Source organism: Trachemys scripta, chromosome 1 (genome assembly GCF_013100865.1).
Source record: "Trachemys scripta elegans isolate TJP31775 chromosome 1, CAS_Tse_1.0, whole genome shotgun sequence".
NCBI lineage: Eukaryota > Metazoa > Chordata > Testudines > Emydidae > Trachemys > Trachemys scripta.
This window is the reverse complement of record NC_048298.1, coordinates 308,586,958-308,610,029: the sequence shown is the minus strand read 5'-3', so window position 1 is coordinate 308,610,029 and position 23,072 is coordinate 308,586,958. Positions and strand designations below refer to the sequence as shown.

The following is a 23,072-nucleotide window of genomic DNA, read 5'->3' as shown; positions in this document are numbered from 1 at the left end:
ACAAGCGTTGGGGGTTTCTGAACCAGTGTCAGTTCCTGTTCTTACTACCCTTACTCATTCCCCACAGGCCACAGTGAGCACACCAGGACCCCCAAGTCAGTTTCAAATGCAACTCTAAACACCTGTACTGATTTGACTACTGGTAAGCTCCAAGATTCATCTAGAAGCCATAGTCAACCCAGGGGCCTCAAGTAACTTTACTGACTTGAACTTTCCTAAGATCTATGCGTTTCCAACCATACGCAAGGACTCACCAGATCTGGTCAAGACTATTTATGGGCCTCTTCTTTCCTTGGGACCAGTAACCCTGCAGTTACCTGCAGTAACAGTTATCCTCCAGGGGCACTAGCAAAACCTTCAGTTTGGATTAATCCAGGCCACTCATACTCTCATCATCCTAGGTATACCCTGATTTACCACCCATGACCCCCACATTCACTGGTACTGTCAACTATCCCGTGTCTCAGACATCAAGAACCAGACCAGTATTCTCTGCAGTTCACATCACCCACTGGAAGACCCCGACCCTCAGTGTCCTCACAGCTTTGCCTGCTGTGGCCAAGATCACCCACAAATACCAAGACTTTGCAGATGCTTTTGACAAGGAGAGGGCACCTCTCCGAACCCACATTTCAGGCTCTCCACCTGTACATGCAAGAGAATCTTCAGAAGGGATTCATTTACCCATCCACATCCCCCATGTTTGCATCAATCTTTTTTGTCAAGAAGCAGGATGGCTCTCTGCGTGTATTGACTATCTGAACCTGAACAAGGTGACCATATGAAACCGCTACCTGCTCTCCATTATCAACAAGCTCTGAGACTGGCTAGGCATAGCCTATATTTTCACAAAGTTAAATCTGTGCGGGGCATATAACCTGGTGCGTGTGTATGAAGGAGACGAGTGGATGACCACCTTTCATACTTGACACAGCCACCATGAAGATCTAGTCATGCTGATTGGCCTATGCAACGCTTCATAAAGTGTTGAAAGAGTGCTGAACAACATATTTTGAGATACACTGGACCACTCTGTCATTATCAACCTTGATGATATTCTGATTTTCTGCAAAGTCCCAGCTTTTCATGACTAGCAGGTATGTAGTGTTCTTGAAAGACTACTCCAAAATCATCTATATGCCTGAGAAATGCGAGTTTGACCTTGAATTTCTTGGGTGAGATGATATATCCAAGGGACTGGCAATTGACCCCTGCAAGGTGATGACCATCACAGATCAGGTGGCACCAAAGGATGTCTGCTTCTTGGGTTTGCTGATTTTTATAGATGATTTATCCCAAGGAGTTGGTTCTCATGGTCCTCAGAGGCACAAGTAGCCTTTCATAATTTGAAACAGAAATTTGTCACAGCTCCCATCTTGGTCCACTCAGACCCCTCCAGACCATTTATAGTGGCGGCAGACACTTCAAACTTCGCACTAGGGACAGTTCTTGCCCAACCTACTGTTCCCGATAATTGAATTCATCAGTGTACTTTTTACTTATGAAAACTCACTGCTGCTGAGATGAATTATGACAACCTGGACAAAGAATTGCTGAATATCAAAGCAGCCTACGCAGAATGGCACCATCTTCTGGAAGGTGCTAGGCTCCACTCCAAGTCCTGACATCATAAAAACTTGCAATACCTGAAAACGGCCAGGAACCTGAATCAGCAGCAGACATGTTGATCCCTCTTCTTGAGAAATTCAAGTTTGGGGTCACCTACCAGCCAGGGACAAGGACAAGGAAAGCAGAAGCATAGTCCCAAAAGAACGAGAACTATAAACCTGGTGAGGAGATTATGTCCATGATTCTCAAGCCCTCAAACTTCATTTCTGGCATCAAAGCCACGACCTGTTATCCTCCATCCACTCTCAGTTATCTAGAGATCCCTTTGCCATCCAAACTCATCAAGCCTGAGATCCCAAAGAGGACCAGACCGCTACAGGCTTCATGTTGCAGGACAGAAGTCTATACCATGAGGAATACATCTGTGTGCCTAAAGGGGCCACCTGGCTTTGACTCCTACAACAATGCCACAATGCTCCCCTAGCAAGCCACATCAGCCATTGTAAGACCCAAGACCTGGTTTCCAGGGACTTTTGGTGGCCTACCATACGCATCTCTGCTGCATCCTGCGCATATTCCAGTGATCTTTACTCCTGGACCAAGACCCCCATTCAAGACCGCTGGGACTCACACAGCCCTTACGCAGTCCACCTCAGTCAGGGGCCATCATCTTTTCCATATACTTTAGCATGGAATAACCACCCTCCCAAGGGCACAATACCATTCTAGTTGTGGTTGCACTGAACCAAGATGAGGCATTTTGTTCCATACCAGGCACTTCCCTCTGCTCAGGAGACGGTCCATCTGTTTGCGAACTACATCTTTCATCTCCCTGTCTTGCCTACATGCATAGTATCTGACTGGGGATCCCAGTTTATTTTCCACTTCTGATGAGAATTTCTATACTGCCCAAGTATAGATGCCCTAACCATAACAACAACGTATCACCCAAGCACCCATGGGCAGGCAGAGTGGGTCAATCAGATCCTTGAATAGTATCTACATTGCTTCCTAAACTATCATCAAGATGACTGGCTGTCCCTAATGTGTCATGCTGAGTTTTCTTAAAACAAATGCCACAAGAAACTACCTTTCTTTGCTAACTATGGTTTCCATCTTCATGCTCATCGATTGCCTCCAAACAATCTCTGGATGCCTGCTGTTACCAAACTCACACGCTACATACAGCAGGTACACCAAGAACTCTAGAAGCAGTTAGAAGGCACCAAAGCAACCTACATACAAGTATGCCCAGTGGTCCCACCAGCAAAAACCTGGCTTCAGGACAGGGAATAAGGTGTGGCTGTCCACCCAGAATCTGCAATCAACTTACTCCTCTATGAATCTGGACCATAAGTATCTAGTGCCTTTCCCAGATCACAAAACAGATTAACCAGGTTACATTCAAGTTACAGGTAACAGATTCCCTCAAGATTCACCCAGTCTTCCATGTCTCTCTTCTAAAGCCATTAGTCAAGAATCCCTTCCCACTCCATACTACTCCCCATCCTTCACAGATGGCTATTCGGGGCCAAGAAGAATATGTGGTTTGGCAGATTCTAGTCAGGTCTGAGAGAAACTACAATATCTAATTGACTGGAATGGGTACAGCCTGGATCTCCTGTGCATCTTTCACCATGCTTACCCTGAAAAACCAGGCCCCAAGGTCCCTAGATGGCACTCTCAAGGGATGGGTACTGTCAGGAACTAGGGCCTGTAGCAGAACTAATCTCCAGGCAGCCTCATCAGTACAGCTGGCCTGCAGCAGACTGCCTGATTGGCCACACCAATCTTGCTTCTGTCCTGACACTGCCTTGAATCCCTCCTTGTCTGCTATCCTGCTCACTCAGGTTTGAACCTTGGCTTCTGATTACTGACTGCAGGCTTGACCCTTGGCTCTGGTATCCAGTTCCTGCCTTCCAGTTTGGCCCTTGGCTTTGACCTCTGACTACTGACCCTAGTCCTTGGTTGCCAATGCCTGTTCAAACCACTAGGCCTGATGCCCACTCTGACCACTAGGCTAGACTCTCCTCATCCCAATCAGCATATGCTGTACGGAAGAATCCCATGCACTGCTACAGACTAGGGACCGAATGGCTAGGCAGCAGTTCTGCAAAAAAGGACCTACGGGTTACAGTGGAGAAGCTGATATGAGTCAACAGCGTGCTCTTGTTGCCAAGAAGGTTAACGGCATTTTGGGCTGTATAAGTAGGGGCACTGCCAGTAGATTAAGGGACATGATCATTCCCCTCTATTTGGCATTGGTGAGGCCTCATCTGGAGTACTGTGTCCAGTTTTGGGTCCCACACTACAAGAAGGATGTGGAAAAATTGGAAAGAGTCCAGCGGAGGGCAACAAAAATGATTAGGGGGCTGGAGCACATGACTTATGAGGAGAGGCTGAGGGAACGGGGATTGTTTAGTCTGCAGAAGAGAAGAATGAGGGGGGATTTGATAGCTGCTTTCAACTTCCTGAAAGGGGGTTCCAGAGAGGATGGATCTAGACTGTTCTCAGTGGTACCAAATGACAGAACAAGGAGTAATGGTCTCAAGTTGCAGTGGGGGAGGTTTAGATTGGATATTAGGAAAAACGTTTTCACTAGGAGGGTGGTGAAGCACTGGAATGGGTTACCTAGGGAGATGGTGGAATCTCCTTTCTTAAAAGTTTTTAAGGTCAATCTTCACAAAGCCCTGGCTGGGATGATTTAGTTGGGGATTGATCCTGCTTTGAGCAGGGGATTGGACTAGATGACCTCCTGAGGTCTCTTCCAACCCTGATATTCTATAATGCCATCCCTGCCCACAAACAAAAAATCTTGGGTAATGGTAAAAGATTATGTCATTAAAAATGTCGAGGCATCATCAGACTGTATATCTGAAGAAACCTCATTTACTTCATTCCCAAAGAAATACTGCTTCTGTCTCAGTTACCGGGTGGACTGCACCTCTGACCTCCTCCTGGTCTCTCTGAGTGTAACCTCTTCAGGTCTGTCTCATGCATCTAGCTGTCACCTCTATCTCAGGGTGGAATCAAACATTTCTCCCACTCTCAGACTGGACCTTGACTGCAGTCCTCTGTTTATCAACCATGATTATCTCAGCAGGTCTAACTTATGTCCAGACCCAGCAGTTCTCAATTCTGCAAATCTCAGCTCCACATTTGTCATACTTAAACTGCACATTTTCTATTTCATATTTCTATAGCACCAATCGTACTATTTAAGGACTGATGGTAACATTTGGAATTTAGGGCTAAATCCCCCAAAGGGATTTAGGTGCTTAAGTCCAAAACTTAGATCCCCAAAGCCCCTGCTCAACTGCTGCCTTACCCTGTAAGCACCTAAGTATCAACTGATAAAATCCTATAGACCCCTAAAAATCTGCCACTGGGCATACACACAACCACCTCAGTCCAGGCAACCAGGCATTTAACTCACACCTAAACCCCAGCAGAATCCTCAAACTATGCAATGCCCTGCCTATCTCACCTGTGTGGCCTGATTTGATAGACATGCTCAATGGCTTCCTAATAGATCATGCCCTGTACAAAATGCCAGAAGTGGAGGTGGTGCCCCCTTTGTAAGTTTTAGCCCAGTGGTTAGAGCACTCCCTCAGGATGTGGGAATCCCAGATTCAATTCATCCCTCTGCCAGATGCGGAGCAGGAATTTAAACCCTTGTCTCCACCTTTCAGGAAATAGCCCTAACTTCTGGGCTAAAAGGATATTCTGGGGCTGTTCCCTCTCAACCTCTCCTGTTTAAATTGTTCCCCTTCTTATAAATAAACTATCTCTGGAAAGAGTGAGAAGAACAAATATAAACCAGTGGTCTGGGGACTCACCTGAAATGTCAGAGTCCCAAGTTCAAGCCCATGCCAATGACTACCCAAGGTGAGTGCTCTATCAGTCAGGCTAAAAATTTAAGGGGGGAAGGGGGCACCTCTACCTCGTTTTTTGCAAGAAAGGGCTTAGGCACCTAACTCCAGGAGAGAGTTTATGGCTTTGAATCTTAGGGCTTGTTTATACTTAAAATGCTACGCTACCTATGCTGTCAGCGTAGGTAACCCACCTCCCCAAGATATGGTAGCTAGGTTGACAGAAATACTTCCCTTGACCTAGCACAGTCTACTGGCTAGCTTAGGTAGCTCCCTGCTCAGCTTGCTGACTTTTGTGGATCCCATTCTTTGACACCTCTCCCCATCCATTGTATAGGGGAGCCTGTATACCTAATGTGGGGCTGTGAATTCCATTAGGCAATAGGGCACCTAAATGTTGAACATTACAAAACTGAGTCTAAGTCCCCTTTGTGGAGCCACCCTTATGTAGCACTTTGAATACATATACTGCATTCCTGTGACACAGGTAGGAGGCAAATACCTGCAACTGATCAATACAGAAAATGAGGCATAGCAAGGTGAACTGGACTTGCCTAAAGTTACACAGTATTACACTTCAGGACTTCTTGTCTCCCAACCCTTATTCAGACTAATAAATGCCTGTCAACAAACATGTACTGCAAGTAGTAATATCAAATCCTCCATCAGTAGGCTATAGTCTGACAAATGCAGCTTCACACTTCGTTAAATAAAATTAGTGTAATCAGTTACATTAGCACTGACACAAAGTGCTATTTTTAAACATCCAAGCTGATAAAAACCAACAAGGGCAAGGGAATGATGTAGTTAAGAAATGTATTTTCATGCTTTAAATCTCCTTGACTTAGCTAGTTTTTAATGGTAAGGTTGAAAACAAATATTTGCATTATTTATATCAGACATTTATCCAACATAATATAATGTACAATGGCTTAGGGCTGTTGTGACCATTATATAGATCAGTATTTAGAGGCTTTAAAATGTACATTTGTTATAAACAATAGTGACAGATGCTTCATGGCACTTGTTTATGAAGTAATTCCTTATTATTCTTCCATATGTGTACATTCATTGATCCAAGCTGACGTTCTACAAGAACATCAAGAGTTAAAAAGCCTTAAGATATTAGTGAAAAGCTGTTGCACAGCAGTGGAATTTTACATGCTGTATCTTGCCTTTTGCAAAGGACCAACACTCTTCCCCGGACTGTTTTACAGACTAAGTCACTTGAAACTTATTTTAAAATTGAGGAGTGAGTTCTAGTTTCAAGCCGGAGCGATTTACAAATTCAGAGCTCCCCGCAACTCTCAAAAAACCCTGGAGGCGGTGGGGGAATGTAGCTGAACCTGACGCGCCCGCAAAACGTCTCTGCACTCCTCGTCGGGCCGGTACGGCGCCGCGGCCACCTCCTGGGCTGCACAGGGGTGGGTGCGTGTTTTGTTTCTGACGTGAGGAATGTGTTACAAAGTATCATCCTCGTTGCAACAAGTAGCCGAGGGGCTTTACAGAGTTGCATTATCGCTCAACCCCTCCCACAATTTAGGGCTTCGAGCGAGTCGGGTTTATGAGCCGCTACACCGGCTCCGGGCACCGAGAACCAAGATTAGATGGTAGCGGACGAGACAGAGCGAGCGGAAGAAAAGCATCAACTCCCATCCCATCCTGCAGCGGCTTGAGCCCCGCAGCCCCCCAAACTCCTTCTCCCCATAACCTTCCCGCAGTCTCCGAAGGGGGCGGGCAGAGAGGAGGCTGCGGGCGGACCACCCAGTGTAGAAGGGGGCCGAGAGGAGCACGGGGGGACGGGGACGGGACAGCACCGGGAGAGGGGGGCGAGCAGCGTGGCGGTGGCAGGGAGGGACACAGCCCTGGGGGAAATGACAGGGGAGAGAGAAGCGCTGCGGGGGACACAGGGCTCTGGGGAAGGAGTTACGGGGGGGCAGCCCTGGGGAGGGGGCCGCGGGGGGACACAGGCAGCCCCGAGGGGCCAAGGGGGGAGACACACAGAGACCCGGGGCCAGAGCAGCGGGGGGGGGGAAACCACACCACACACATAGCCCCGAGGGGGGCACGAGCCAGGCCGCCCCGGGGAAGGGGGGAGGAAGGACCAGGCAGCCCCCGGGAATCTGATAACGGGCTCTGACAGCTACTCGCTCCCGAGACCCCTACCCCCCGTCGGGAAGCAGCGGAGACGGGGGCGGGCTGAATGCGGCCTGGTAAGCGGCGGGTCCGGCACGGCGCAGCCACCAACCCCCTCCCCAGTTCTTCCCCGCATCCCCCTCACCTGCGGCTCCGCTCCCCGGCGGGGGGCTCTGCTGGGGGACTCGGCCCCGCCGGGTCTCCGATGCGCTCTCGGTGGTCGGCTGTGGCCGGGCCCCCGCGCAGGCCCCTCCGCGGCCGGGCAGCAGGCGCTGGGGGCCGCCCTGGGCTGTTCGCTGGTGGGTCGAGGCAAGAGACGCGCAAAGCGCCGCTGACAGCTACTCAATATGGCGGCGGCTGCCGCCGTTTAGATTTTCCTCCTCGTTGTTACGGAGCATGCGCAAGAGGTGTGAGCATGCGCACTAGCCACGGCGAAGCCGCTGCCCTCAACTCCTCGTCGCGGGGGGCTGAGAGCGAGGGGAGCCTCGGTGTAAAAGGAGGGAGGGTTGTGTAGGGGAGGGGTGGGGAGCATGGGGAGACCCGGCGTGCAAGTACACAGCGGCGGATGGGGTCTCGCCCCTGTGAGAAGTAATGTTGGGGGAGTGCAGGAGGTGTCGTGTTATGCCCTTGCTGGGACTAGCCCGAGTGTGACCCCTCATTCCTCTCCCCCTGTCTATACAGCAGGCTCTTGGCATGTGTGGACGCGGCTTACATAGCTGATGTAAGACTAATTTTTCACGTGTCTAATGCCCATGTGTCCAGAGGTACTGGGGGGATCCTGTCACACACCCCTGGCTTGAAGTGGTTTCCCTTGTATACAGGGTTCACTGTTTGGTTGAATGGCTCTGAGCACCCCCACTATACAAATTGTTCCTGCACCCCTGCATGTGTCATACATACACTGGCTGCATGGGTGGTTCCCAGGAGCTGTGTTTAGACCTGGATATTAGAGAGATGAGGTGGGGGAGGTAATATCTCTGATTGGACCAACTTCTGTTGGTTAGAGACAAAGCTTTCAAGCTACTGGGCCCTGAAGAAGAACTTGGTGTAGTTTGAAAGCGTGTGTCTTTCACCAACAGATTAGTCCAGCAAAAGATCTTATTTTCTCCACTTTTCCTCTCTCATAGGTGCACCTTGACAAACTGTTTCATGAGTGAAGTCTTTTTGAGTGCTCCATTTGGCAGCACTCTGTCACAGGAAAGCTTGTTACAAGTGTCCGTTTATTTTTTGGGTTACTCCTGAGGAGCCCATGCCTGCCCTGCACTTATTCTATGCAGGCAGACCCCCATCCCTGCACACACTTTGAAGGGAATGGGGCTCTGCAGAGTCTCAGCTGGACTTACTTGGGGAAGCTGATTCAGTCACATAGGCTGTTGCCTCTAAGGCAGGGACTTCAAGAAGAGGGTGGTATAGGCGCTGACTTGGGTGCACTGGGGCTGGAGCACCCACGGAAAAAAATACTGTCAGGCCCCACCAATCGGCTCCTCCACCTTCCCCCCCCCCCAGTACTTTCCACCTGCCAGCGGGTCTTGCCAATCAGTTCCTTCCCCTCCCTCCCATTTCCTCCCACCCAGGGTGGATCAGCTGTTCAGCAGAGGTGCTGGGGGGAAGGGAGTGGAGCAAGGGCAGGGCATGCTTGTGGGTGGGGGCAGAACAGGGTGGAAAGAGGTGGACCAGGGGCAGAAAGGGTTGGAGGAGGGGCCTTGGGGGAAGGTGTGGAGTGGGGGGTCGAGCATCCCAGGGAAATGAGAAAGTTGGCACCTGTGGAAGGTGGTATAAAGTTCCTATGGATTGTAGAGGACTGGCATTCCTAACAAAGACTCAGGTCTTTAAGCACTTTGGGTGGAATCCACAAAGAGTCTTAGGTGTTGCAAAGCTAAGTGTTATAGGGCCTAATTTTTAGGTGCCTAGAAAATCACAGGAACAACACTGCAATCCACAAAAGCCTAGGCTCCCTATACAATGAATGGGAGAGATAGGTGACTAAGAATGCGATCTACAAAATCTAGCACACTAGCAGGGAGCCACCTGCACTAACACATGGGAGATGCCAAACAGAGGGGTTTGGTCTGAGCACTCCCTCTCTGAGATAGGGGCAAAAGTCCAGGCTCCAAGGAGACCCTATCTTGGCTTAGCAATCCATGAACAAGCACCTACCACCTGGAGACAGACAGTTTAGGCACCTCCAGCATTTCTTGTCCACTGGTTCCCTAGATACCTTTAAGGAGCAGTGGGTGCTGTCCAAGATTCTCTGCTTAGTATCCCCTTCCAGATCCCTGATTTTGTTCCTGTGACCCTCACTCCTGATCCTGTTATTTTTTCATTGTCCCCTGTAATTATTTGAATCCCAGGTTCAGTAGCTCCTCCTCTTAGGCTGGGGGAGGGTCATTCAGACACAGGTGGGCTTGTGCCTGCCTGCCTCCTAGACTTCAATAGGTATAACATTTCTTGTGAAAATGAGTTAGGCACCTGCATTACTTCACACAAAACAGCCAGAGGTGATGCCCATTTTATAACTTTTAGCCCAGTGGTTAGAGCAGTCTGCTGGCATATGAGAGACTCACATTCAATTCCCCCTCTCTTATCAACAGTTATGATTGTGAAATCTATACTCCTGTTGTTTTGCCTGTATGGTCCCCACATCTCTACTCTTTATCTGTATGGTCTCTGTCTGATCCTTTAATTGTTTCTGTCTGTTGCATAACTAATTTTGCAAGATTTAAATCAAAAAAGGTGGTTGGGTATGATTGGTTAAAGAATTGTTTTGTAATTGGCTAGGATTGGTGAAAAATACTGTTTTGTAGTACTTTAGTTTAAAATGATTGATTAAGGTATAGCTAAGCAAGAGTCAAGTTTAACTATATAAACTGGGGTCCAAAAGGAAGTTCTTTGGAACCTAACTCCAGGACACAGCCCAAGATCAGAGCTGCCAGACCTCAATGCCCTGCCAACTATATCGTGCAGAAGCTGGAGCCCCAGATGAGCTGATCCTGACTGGCCACCGGGAAAAGTTCATCTGCCTTATTGGGAGTGGTGAGCATTGTATGCTTAGTGTGCGTATTCTGTTTTGGTAACTGTTAATAAATAAAGGTTAAGGATATGACTGTGTAAGGCTTTTTCACTGGTAAAAGGCCCTGAGGTGCAAACCTGCAGAAGATTACACTCTGAGCCCTAGGAACTGGGTGAGTGTGGGTACTTTAATTAACCAGGTTACAATCTGAGCCCTAGAAACTGAGAATGGGTGGCCCTGACCCCTAAGAACTGGGTATGGGTAGGTGCCTTCACCCAGAGCCCTAGGAACTGGGAAAGGGTGGGAGTGCCTAAATTAACTGGGTTATGCCTTGAACTCATGGAAGGGTAAAGATGGGATGCCCTAGAGTGTGCAGGTAACAGAGGAAGCTCCACAGTAGACTAGCCCATAGCTCTGTGGTTAGAGCACCTTAATGAGAGGTGGAAGACCCTTATTCAAATCTTTTCTCCCCCTCTGGTACAGAGCACACCTATCAGATTGGGCTCTGCACAGAAGTTAGGAAGCGGAATGCCTGTCTTCTTGTTTGTGGATCGCTCTGGGGCTTAGGCAGGAGATAGGCGTCTGAACACCTAAAGGGAGGCAGCAGTGTGCATGCTCAGAGGCAGAAACCCAGGCTCCAAGGGAACTTTTGCTCTGAAAACTTAGGCCATGATTGAGTTTAGGGGCTGACAGGGTTCATCAGGAGTTTTGAGGGTCGAAGTGGAGCCAGAACTGGGAACTAGCAGATACTAACTCTGGCATGTAGGTGCCCAAGTACCTTAGTGGTTCACACTTTGTGAGTAGTCCCATTGATTTCAGTATAAAGTTAGGCCTGAGAGTCTTTGTAGGACACAGCTATTCTGTTGACCACATGCAAACACATGAATGCAAATTTTTTTGGCTTCTAGAAAAAATGTAAAATTGTGGTTTCAACAGAATACATTTTCATATCCTTATTTTAGTATTTTTCTCTTTCCACCATATTTTATGCATTGTTAACAATCATGCCTGTGTAGTTTCTCATAGGAAGCTGTAGCTTCACTTCACACCATCTTCTATTTGAAGTCACTGCCTTAAAAAAAGCATAGGCCCAAGGGTACTTTATTTACCTGGGTAGTATCATGAAAGTCATGCATGTGCATAAGTATTTGCTGAATTAGAGCCAGGATCATATGACTCTGTAAATCATGTGACTGTTCAACATGAAATATGTTTTGAAACAGAGAAAATAATTTCTTCCTAGTCACTAATCTGAAACTCATGCAAGTAACCATACCTGAAAAAATTAAAATATTATATAAATAAAGCAAGGTTACTATCCTGAGTAAGCATTGTGCAAGACAATTGATTGAAGATTAGAAGAGAGAGTGAGATTTAAGGGCATAGGGGAAGAATAGAATGTTAACACTTCCTAACTCAGGGGCCAATTGGCAGGCCAATAATTTCTGTTAGAAAACATATTACACAGACAGCATAGACAGATGAGAAGAATGATAAATAAGGCTACAATTTAGTCGCAGGTATTTTTAGTAAAAGTCATGGGCAATAAACAAAAATTCACTGCCCTTGACCTGTCCATGACTTTTACTAAAAATAACTGAGAGTAAATCTTAGGGAAAAGTGGGGGCACCTGGGGCCAGCAGCACCAGCTGCAGGGGTCTGCCTGAGCAGTGGCTGGTGTGGCTGTCCCTGGGGCCACCTAAGCAGCTAGCCCCAGAGCCAGTGCTTGGGCAGCCCTGGGGTTAGCCACACTGGCTGTTGCAGAAATCATGAAGGTCGTGTGACAGACACAGAGCCCTAATTATAAATAACTTATTGGGGGTGGGGGGAGGGAAGGCAGTCATTTGACACAGATTTCTCCTGTTAAAAATCACTGCCCTGGACCAAGGCAGAGAAGGTTACATATTTTTATGACTAAATAATGAGTGTGAGGATTCTGACACTACACTCCAGCCATCTCCTTATCTCCAAAGTGCACCAGCCTCAGCCAGCACCCACAGGCCCAGTGAGGACTTTAACTCTATGGTCTGCTTAGTGTTGACCATCAGAAAAGGAGGTGGTTGCTCTAGGACATCATCCCCCTTTTAGGAGAAAGGGAAGGTTCAGAAAGCAAACACAGAGGTTAAGAACACAACAGTTCCAAGGTCACACTGGCTCTGTCCTCCTACCCCTCCCTTGCCACATATGAACACACATGTGCTAAAGGGGCTAAGATGTTGCTTCACACATTCTGGGATTTTGTGGTTTGGGGGAAGAAAAGGCATGCTTAGGCTCTGACTCCTTTTCTATCACTCATGAGGTATGGAGGAGAGACTCAGACTATTCCTTAAGTAGGGATGGGGATTGTTGAATATTATTCTTCGTATACAGTTCCTCTTTCCACAGTGAGAAGAGGGAGTAGCAACAAAAGAGAATTCTTCTGGAGAAAAATGGGAATGAAAATACTGAGGGAGACCCAGCTGCTTCTCTGTTTTGTTGTTTTATTCTGTTTTTTTTTTTTTTTTTTTTTTTAAATAGGAAAGGTGCTCTCTCCTAGAGCGATAGTATAGCCAGGAACATCAACCAGCAGATCTCAGTATGAAGGGATCCACTTGAGTTAACAACTCTGAGTCATGCAGCAGCTATTAATATACCTTGACCTCTCGCTGTCTGATAAAGAAAGAAAGGTTGGGGGAAGAACAGAGAGGAATTTCTAATTAAAGCTGCTGCTTCAAAGAGTAGTTTAAAAAAAAAAAAGGCTTTCAAAAAAACCCAAACAAACAAACAAAAAAGAAACAGCACCAGCAGCAAACTGCTTCCTGACAGTGAAATCATGTGGAATAATCTCCCTCGGGAAAATTATGGAAGCTGCATCATTTAAGTCATTTAAAGTTAGTTTGGACAAAACAGCTATTATGTAAAGAACATTCCTGTATGCTGGGAGGGATATGCATTAGATCAGTGGCTCTCAATCATTCCAGACTACTTTACCCCTTTCAGGAGTTTGATTTGTCTTGTGTACCCCCAAGTTACAACTCACTTAAACTACTTGCTTACAAAATCAGACATAAAAATACAAGAATGTCACAGCACTCTATCACTGAAAAATTGCTTATTTTCTCATTTTTACCATATAATTATAAAACAAATCAGTTGGAATATAAATATTGTACTTACATTTCAGTGTCTAGTTTATAGAGCAATATAAACAAGTCATTGTCTATATGAAATTTTAGTTTGTATTGACTTCGCTAGAGCTTTTTATATAGCCTGTTGTAAAACTAGCCAAATAATCTAGATGAATTGATGTACCTCCTGGAAGACCCCTGCGTACCCCCAGGTGTATGTGTACCTCTGGTTGAGAACCACTGTATTAGATCAGTGGTTCTCAACCTTTTTCTTTCTGAGGTACCCCAAACATGCTATAAAAACTCCATGGTCCACCTGTGCTACAATACCACGGGCAATAAACGTTAAGGGGTGGGCAGCAAGCAGGGCAACTGCCCAAGGCCCCATGCCACAGGGGGCACCATGAAGCTAAGTTACTCAGGCTTCTGCTTCAGCCCTAGGTTGCGGGACTCAGGACCCCAGGCCTCAACCCCATGCAGTGGGACTTCAGCTTTTTGCCCTAGGCACCAGCAAGTCTAACACTGGTCCTGTTTGGCAGACCCCCCCGAAACCTGCTCGCAGCCCACAAGGGACCATGCTTGAGAACCACTGTATTAGATAGTTCAATAGGTCTCTTCCATCCAGTTTCTGTGAGAGAATAATGTTGTATAAGAGAATAAAGGTGGTAAAGGGGTTTAGCCCATAAAGTTTTTAATAAGCATTTTAGATTACATATTTTGTACAGCTATTTCTCTGGCACTCAATGCCATAGAATGTGAGCCCTCACACTACAAAAAGTACATTAAATTGCCTCTAGAAGGCTGAAGTCTCTTTCCTGTCCCCCCCCCCCACCTTTTTTTTGAGCCAATTCATTACAGTGAAAGAATGAGGGTGATCAGTTTCTCCAGTATCTGATGTCATTACTACACTAATATTTAAGGTAATGCTGGGCTCCTGCAGAAGCATGCTCTAAAATCATTGGCCTTTCACTAATCTTCCTTATCTTTAGTCACCACAATACAAGATCTGCTCCCCATTTCCCCATCCATTGAAGTGTCCTTGCTAAGTACAGCAGTTATGATGGGGAGCATAAAGAGATGGAATCTTACCTAACCAGATCCTAGCCTATTCAGGGTTTTGGAGGCAAGAAGCTTGAACTGGACCAAAATTTGACAGTCACCCAATACAGACAACAGCACACAGGTGTAATGTGTTCATTCTGGTTGGCTGTTTTAGAGACAAGCCACTGCATCAAATGCTGCTTCCAGATAGCCCACTGAGCCAGCCCCAAGTATTGAATTAGCTGCAGTTGGTCATTACATGCATTAATAGAAAGTGGTGGTAGGTTCCTTTCAAAAAAGATACATTAGTTTGTAATTTTTAAAATTTTATATTATACTTTATATCCTGTCTGATTACATAACGTATGTTTATAGCTGTATTACCCCTCAATGAAAGATAAACAAGGTATATAAAGTAGTTTTATCTACCTTGTAAACATGATAGTGACTTCCCCCACCCTCCAGGGCTGTAAAATTGCATTCATATCTCTATAAAAACAGTTTACAATCAATAAAGCATTAGAAATGTAGTCAGATTGCATTCTTCCTAGCAGTAGAAGTGAAACTACTGAAGGGCTGTGGTTACTGCATGTTATTTTCTTTACAGAAAGCTTTCAGATATATATGTCTAATTACTTAATTCTTGAGAGGTAGGTTATAAAGATAACGTTACAAGTACTAACAGAAGCTACTGTGCTATAATTGAATGATAAAGTTAATAAGAAACACATTTGTCTTTCCACAGTTAAAAAACAGTATAAAATTGATTTGGAGGACTCTTGCCCAATCATAGCTGCTAGTATAGACCCCTGTGCCCATACAAAGCCCCAGTGATTTCAAGGAGGCTCTGCTCAAGCATAACAGTTGGTCCATGCAGATCATTGCAGAATTGGGACCTAATTTTGCTAAAACTAAATATATTCATCTGACACTTTACTGTATGATCTGAGGCTCAATGAGGGAAATTGGATAAGGCATTTTGGAGATGACAACTTTTGTAAAAGGTTACATTTTTGGTAGTGTTTCCTAGTTTTGTCATATCAAAAAGAGTTGTGTACAATTTCAAGTTTATTTTATCCTGTTATCCAAAATATATGCCTTTGACTAGTATGGGAATGTTTACTGTGTTAATAGTTTAGACCTTGACCCTGCTACTCTGTGAATAAAGTCTCACATATGCTTGAATAGTTGCAAGATTGGAGTCCTAACTGTTCATCCTGGGAATATTTATCCACATGACTAAATTTATATACAGAGATCTATTAATGTGCTTAATATTTGCAGAAATCAACCCATAGTCATGTAAAACTATTGCAATACCAGTGTTAGAATACCATTAGCAAATTTATGCTCTAAAACTAGAGTGTTTTATTAAAATATTAAAAGAATCATAAAAAGTTTAAATGAATAGGTGCTTGGCCTGGTTTATATTTTCTACAAGAAAAAAATATTACTTTAAAAAAATTCCAGAAGACAACAGAAATATAGGGATGGTGGTTGTTAGATGGCTGTTAAGAAGGTTCTCCTGTTCTAATAGTATCCACCATCACCAGATAAAGAAACGTATCTTTGAAGAAAACTTTGTTTCATAGCATTCTGTCTGGCAAGGAATCACTTACCAACAATTGTGATTGTGAAATCTATACCGCTATTGTTTTGCCTTTATGGTCCCCACTTCTCTATTATTTATCTATATAGTCTCTGATTTTTTAATTATTTCTGCCTGTTGCATAACTAATTTTGCAAGATTTAAATCAACTAAGATCGTGGGGTATGATTGGTTAAATAATTGTTTCATAATGGGCTAGGACTGATGAAAAATACTGTTTTTTAGTACTTTAATTTAAAATGATTGGTTAAGGTGTATATATAAGCAGGAGTCAAGTTTAACTATATAAACTGGGGTCCAAAAGGAAGTTCTTTGGAACCTAACTCCAGGACACAGCCCAAGATCAGAGCTGCCAGACCTCAATGCCCTGCCAACTATATCGTGCAGAAGCTGGAGCCCCAGATGACCTGATCCTGACTGGCCACCGGGAATCTGCCTTATTGGGAGTCGTGAGCATTGTATGCTTAGTGTGCGTATTCTGTTTTGGTAATTGTTAATAGATAAAGGTTAAGGATATTACTGTGTAAGGCTCTTTCACTGGTAAAAGACCTCACAAATCCACAGAAGATTACGCTCTGAGCCCTAGGAATTGGGTAAGAGTGGGTACTTAAATTAACCAGGGTTACGCTCTATGCCCTAGAAACTGGGCAAGGGAGGTGCCTTTTCCCGGAGCTCTAGGAACTGTGAAAGAGTAGGGTGCCTAAATTAACTGGGTTAAGCCTTAAGCCCACAGAAGGGTAAAAGCAGGGTCCTAGAGCATGCGGGTAACAGATTTGGTGAAGAAGGCGGGCAGCCTAAGGTTGTTTGAACTGAACTGATGGAGTCTAACTCAGTAAATAATAGCAGAATATCTATATCTTCTGTCAGGAAGGATTGCTAGCCAGCTGGCAGAATTATTACCCCAGAGCAACAAGAGGGGTGGGGAACAAAGAAAAGGGACAAGGAGAGGTATGGGCTAGTTGAGGAGCCCACCCTTTTTGTTAAATGGGTAGTGGAACAAGGCCTATGTCCATGGGAAGGGATGGTTCTGCGAGGAAAGCAGGCTCAGGCTCAGACAAGCAGCATACAGTCTGCAAACAACAGATAAAGAGATTCAAAAACATGCTGGGAGCCCAGAGGGGCATAGTGGTAGGAGTAAGTATAGGCACCAGGGACATAGACCTCTGGGACGATACTTGGAATGGTGATATCTGGGCTAAAGAAGGTGTCATTTTGGGAGATAAGTAAGTGATTTAAGGAAAGAGTGAGAAGTTACCACCACAGAGGTTGGAGGGAATTAAACAATTAAAAGTTGTGGAAATGTTAAAGAGGAAAAGTGTTATAGGAAGAGAATTTTTGGTTTCTTTGCAGCCATTCTGAAGGAAAATGGGCCCTTGTAAATAATCAATTGTTAATAACTGCTGCAGACCGGCAGAAAATCTGATTAAAATTATTTGAATATGGACAGTTTAGTCAAAATCACTAAAAAGAACATAAGGGATTTCCATTGGAATTTAACTGCCTCCAAATGTATAAAAGGGAATGTAATTTGTGTACTGCTGTGTACAAATACACCTCTACCCCGGTATAATGCTGTCCTTGGGAGCCAAAAAATCTTACCGCGTTATAGGTGAAACCGTGTTATATTGAACTTGCTTTGATCCGCCGGAGCGCGCAGCCTCCCCCCCCCGGAGCACTGCTTTACCGCGTTATATCCAAATTTGTGTTATATCGGGTTGCGTTATATTGGGGTAGAGATGTAATTAAAGCAGTACAAGAGATGTTAAGAAAAAGAGAATTTGTGTGTGTGTAAATATATTGTGTAAATATGTAAGGTTTTAAGGACCTAAACCAACACTGTTTGTTTGTAAAAACCCTGTTTTGTAGGTTTAAGATGAATTGGTTTTGATTTTTTTTTTAAATAATGCCATTAAAAATCCAATTGAATCTCTCATTCAAAGTTGCAACACTACTCTTTTGCCCGACACAAGCAGCTAGTGTGGTTTGCCTTTGTTATTTAGCATTTAACCCTTTGCTACTTTTATGCTTTATAAAGTTGAATATCTTTTTAAATAAGGACCAGAGGATGTGGCCGTGACTCTGGTAGGGATAGCCAGCACCAGGAGAATGGGGAGAGATTCTGGATTTTTTTTTTTTTTTTTGGTAACAAAATAGCAGATAAGAGCTGCAGTAAACGAATAACAAATTAAAAAGACAGTGCCCCTCTGGAGCAACAGCAGGGGTGAGGTGCACAAAAAAGCAATGTTAGGAACACTAAGCCTCAAGGTGTCTCTGAGTAATCAGAATGTCACTTTGATAAGGGTACATGAATACTCTGTAAGCACTAAATAAACAGTTACACCTTATGTAAAAATTGATATGGATAATATAATGTTTTGGGAGTTAAACTATGTAAGAAATATGCATTTTCCCATGATACATGCAGTATATATTGTAGAAGGGCTAAAAGAAATGTAAACAAAACCTGTTACTTCATTAAAATCTTGCAAGGGCTCTAAAAGGAGCCACGAAAGGTTATGTTTTCTTTTTCAGATTGCTGTGTGCTTTAAAAACAAAACAAGGTAAAACCAATACTTTAAATTTTTAAATAAGCCCAGTGAACACTGTAGAAAAAGACCAGCCCAACAGTATACCCGGTAAAAATAAATTTGTCAAAGAAACAAAACAAGCCATGGTTAATATTGTTTCATTCTTCATAACCGAAAGCATAGAACGGGGCTAGAAAATTGTTTATTTTATTTTTCAAAATCTCAAAGGAAAAACTAACAGCCAGTGGTGTCTGTGTTGATGCAAATTACCTAGCTGATAGGGGAAGGTGAGAACTGCCCATAGATGGTAGCACAAAGGAGCTGCAGATAATGGACACACCTGCCCAACATGTAAATTTGTGTAAGCAAGAAGGCTCAAATTATGACCCTCCAGGAAAGGGAGGTGGGAAACAAGTCAGTCCTGATATTGAGAGACAGGTTAACCCTTAGAAGGCAAGTGTCCCTTACAAACTTACCCCACCAAAACCCCAAGGATATAATTAAATTAAAAAGCCCATGCAAAGATTCCAAGAGGGTTTTGAAGACACTGGCCTTGAAGTCAAATTGTTGAAATAAAAGGTGTGGTATAACAAGATACTTTTAAATGCCCACTTGTAATAGATTTGATGCTAATGTTACTGTTAATATTAAACTTTGGGATAAATTAAATGTTACTGAGTAACCCTGTAACAATGTATAATGTGTATGATTTGGGGTGAAAGACTTTAAGCATGCTATAAATGGTCATTGGAAACATACCTCAAATTTAAAAGCCTTATGGTAATAATACTTCTCAGCTATTACCTGTGAATAAACTTAAAATTTGGCACAGCATAGAAAAGATTACAAACCTGGTCTGCTGTATAAAAAAGGGAAACTGAGGTACACTACCTCATGAATTTCATGACTGAACAGTGGGATAATTCACCCTAAACCCTTAAAAGGTAGAAGCCATTAAAATCTGGCCTGCTGATAGAAGAAAAACACAGGAAAGTATGGTGGTAATTCCTCTGTTTTGCCTGCAATCAGCAAGGAGATCCGAAGAAGTGGGCTGTAGTCCACGAAAGTTTATGCTCTAATAAATCTGTTAGTCTCTAAGGTGCCACAAGTACTCCTGTTCTTTTTGCGGATACAGACTAACACGACTGCTACTCTGAAACCTGTAAAAGGAAGGGATATTTTAAGCAATAATCTGCTGCCCCATAATGGGGGTAGAAAGATCTTTTTGTCTTTCAGAACTTCAAGAAAAGCTGTGCCAGCTGAAGAGCAGCTCAGAATACCATGGATCTACAGTCGCAACAAAGATCATGTTTTGTGTTGTGTTGTTGCTAGCATTGTTGTGTAGTTTAAAAATGGGGAAACTGTGTTAGGCAGAAAAGGATTAATGGACACTTTAACTGTATTTTCAGAAACAAACGTTGCAGAAGGGCAGAGTCAAGGAATGCCAACAGGGAAACATCCACAGATGGTGAAGGCACGTTTAAAGGCAAAATATGCATGGGACACAAGGTTTATCTGTTGGTGGGAATGAAAGGATAAGCATAAGAATTTTAAGCACAAAGTGAAATTACGAAAGGAAAAAAAGGGCAAGTGAAAACATTGGTTGCTGGGGGGAAAAAATCAGTAATAATTGGCGAGTCTTAATCAACCTCCAGCATGGAAGCCTGTTGAATACACCTGTATGTTGTATAAAATTGGATGTAAGCATAGGTAGCGACTCCGTGGGTACTCCGGGGCTGAAGCACCCACGGGGAAAAAAGCGGTGGGTGCAAGCTCCCCTCACCCTCCTCCTCCCCTGAGCGTCCCCACTCCTCTGCCTACCTCGTAGCGTTGCCCGCTCGGCCACCACCAAACAGCTGCTCCGGGAGTTGGGGGAGGAGCGGGAACGTGGCACGCTCAGGGGAGGAGGCGGGGAAGAGGCAGGACCAGGGCGGGGATTTAGGGGAAGGAGTTGGAATATTGGCAGGGAGGGGGCGGAGTTGGGGCGGAGACTTTGGGGAAGGCGTTGGAATGGGGGCGGGGCCTCATGGAAGGGGTGAAGTGGGGGCAGGGCCGGGGGCAAAATGGGGGTCAAGCACCCATGGGAAAGAGGGGAAGTCAGTGCCTATAGATGTAAGGAAAGGAAGGCCATTATAGTACCTTCCCTGACTACTATAAGGGGCAGTACAGTAAAGGCCCAGTAAAAGTATAGCTGCTTTAACACTATCTCAGTATGAAATACTGAACGTTATTGCAATTGCGTGGCAGTCAGGAGGAGTAGGCAGCTCCCAAGGAGTGTATTGAAAACTGCTTTGGGTGGAACTGGATTAGGAGTTGGAATACTGGATGCTACTAACATAAAGGTATTGGCAAACAAAGTAAGTTATGTTACAGTTGAAATACAAGAATTGGGAAGCCCATCAGTGCATCCCTGTCAAATTAGGAATGGGGCAACAATTATTTTTTAAAATACGGCGGTGTGGCCACAGCAAGGTGAAAAAGATTTATTACTTTTTGCAGGGGCTATGGAAACAATACAAGAAAACGTGTCCTTAGCATTAGCCTGTACACAGGCCCAAGATATAAGTCAGCAATTGGTAATCCAAATGATTCGGGAAGCCATGCAAGGAAACTTGCCTTTGGAAATAAAAAAGTTGTTGTGGAAAAATGTTACAGAAGGGGAGAGACAATTAATGGCGTGGTGGAAATTTGTAAACTCTACACTAAATAAGGACCAAATGGTTCTACAAGCATATGTAGGAATCATACACTCCAGTCTCACTATCAATATATATCCAGTGTTACCTGTGGGAATCCAGCTAACAAAAAATTTGGTTATGTATTCCGCTGATCACCATTCCTGGGCATATAAAGAACATCAACAATGGAAAACTACTGAAATCTTTCAATGTGTGGCCCATGAAAATTTGAGATGTGTGTGAGGATCAAAATTTAAAAGAAAGAGACGGATATTTTTATGTTAAAGACAAAGGAACCCAAAGATGTATGTTTGATATATTCACTGAACAAAAATCAGCTGTTGCGTATGCAGGAAGGGGATGTGTTTGTGTTAGGAGTCATTGTCCAATGGTGGTAGTAGATGATAATGAATAGTATGTTATGACTTATTTAGTTAATAATGTTTTTGCATTACAAAGATTAAAAGTTGTGATTCTGAATACTAATTACCTGTATGGACTGTAAACTACTTGAAGTTTAAACCAAAGTTGTATCACACTGTAACATCTGTAACCTTAGGCATGAATATGATCATGATAAGAAAATTGTTGGTCCATGCTGTATTCCATTCACATTTACAATATATTGCACAGACAGGAGAACAAACACATATTGCAGTACATGATCATACAGAAATCACTCATGCACTGAAAACTGTTGCAGGACAACACTCTTGGTGGGAAACACTATTAAGGTGCAGAGTAGCAGCCGTGTTAGTCTGTATCCGCAAAAAGAACAGGAGTACTTGTGGCACCTTAGAGACTAACAAATTTATTAGAGCATAAGCTTTCGTGGACTACGAAAGCTTATGCTCTAATAAATTTGTTAGTCTCTAAGGTGCCACAAGTACTCCTGTTCTTTTTACTATTAGGGTGGTATGCTAAATACAATGGTTCACCCTATTGTGGTGGTCACTGGAATCCAATTGGCTTTATTAGTAAGCATAATAGCTTTTGCTTGCTGGATGAAGAGAACTGTTCGGAGAATACAGGAAGCTGGCATACAAAGTCAAATAAGGCCCTTGTTAATTATAGCTAGGAGGCAAGCCCAAGCTCAGCAGGTCTGAATACTGGACTCCTGGAACAGTAATGATGATGGCTTTAGTAAAAGTGTCATTAAGGAGGGGACTGTAAAGTCTGAGGCCTTTTTCTTTAGTAAGCAGCAGCAGCCATGAGTTAAAAAGCAGAAAGTCACATCCTCACATTCCATCTAAATTGCATCAAAACTGTGTAATATCAGGCTGTTAAGAAGTTGCTCCTGTCCTGCTAGTACCTACCTTCACCTCTTAAACAACTTAAGATCTGCTTCTTTAAGAAAACTTTGTTCGATAGCATTCTGTCTGGCAAGGAACCACTTATCAACAGTTGTGACTGTGAAATCTATACTTCTATTATTTTGTCTTTATGATCTCCACTTCTTTATCTGTATGGTCTCTGTATGATTCTTTGTTTCTGTCTGTTGCATAACTAATTTTGCAAGATT

General features: G+C 44.2%; 1 protein-coding gene across 3 annotated transcripts in view; it reads right to left on the bottom strand.

Annotated features, from left to right (window-relative positions):
- Positions 1–23,072, bottom strand: part of RDX (radixin) — a 131,804-nt gene that overhangs the window by 90,438 nt on the left and 18,294 nt on the right. The window contains exon 1 of one of the 3 annotated variants that reach the window (XM_034758821.1): positions 7,723–7,948. The exons of 1 other annotated variant lie outside the window; for it this stretch is intronic. The gene's annotated coding sequence lies outside the window, so the exon portion shown is untranslated. Of the gene's footprint in view, positions 1–7,722; positions 7,949–23,072 lie in introns of those variants that run through there. One more of the 3 variants, XM_034758820.1, reaches the window with a different exon arrangement.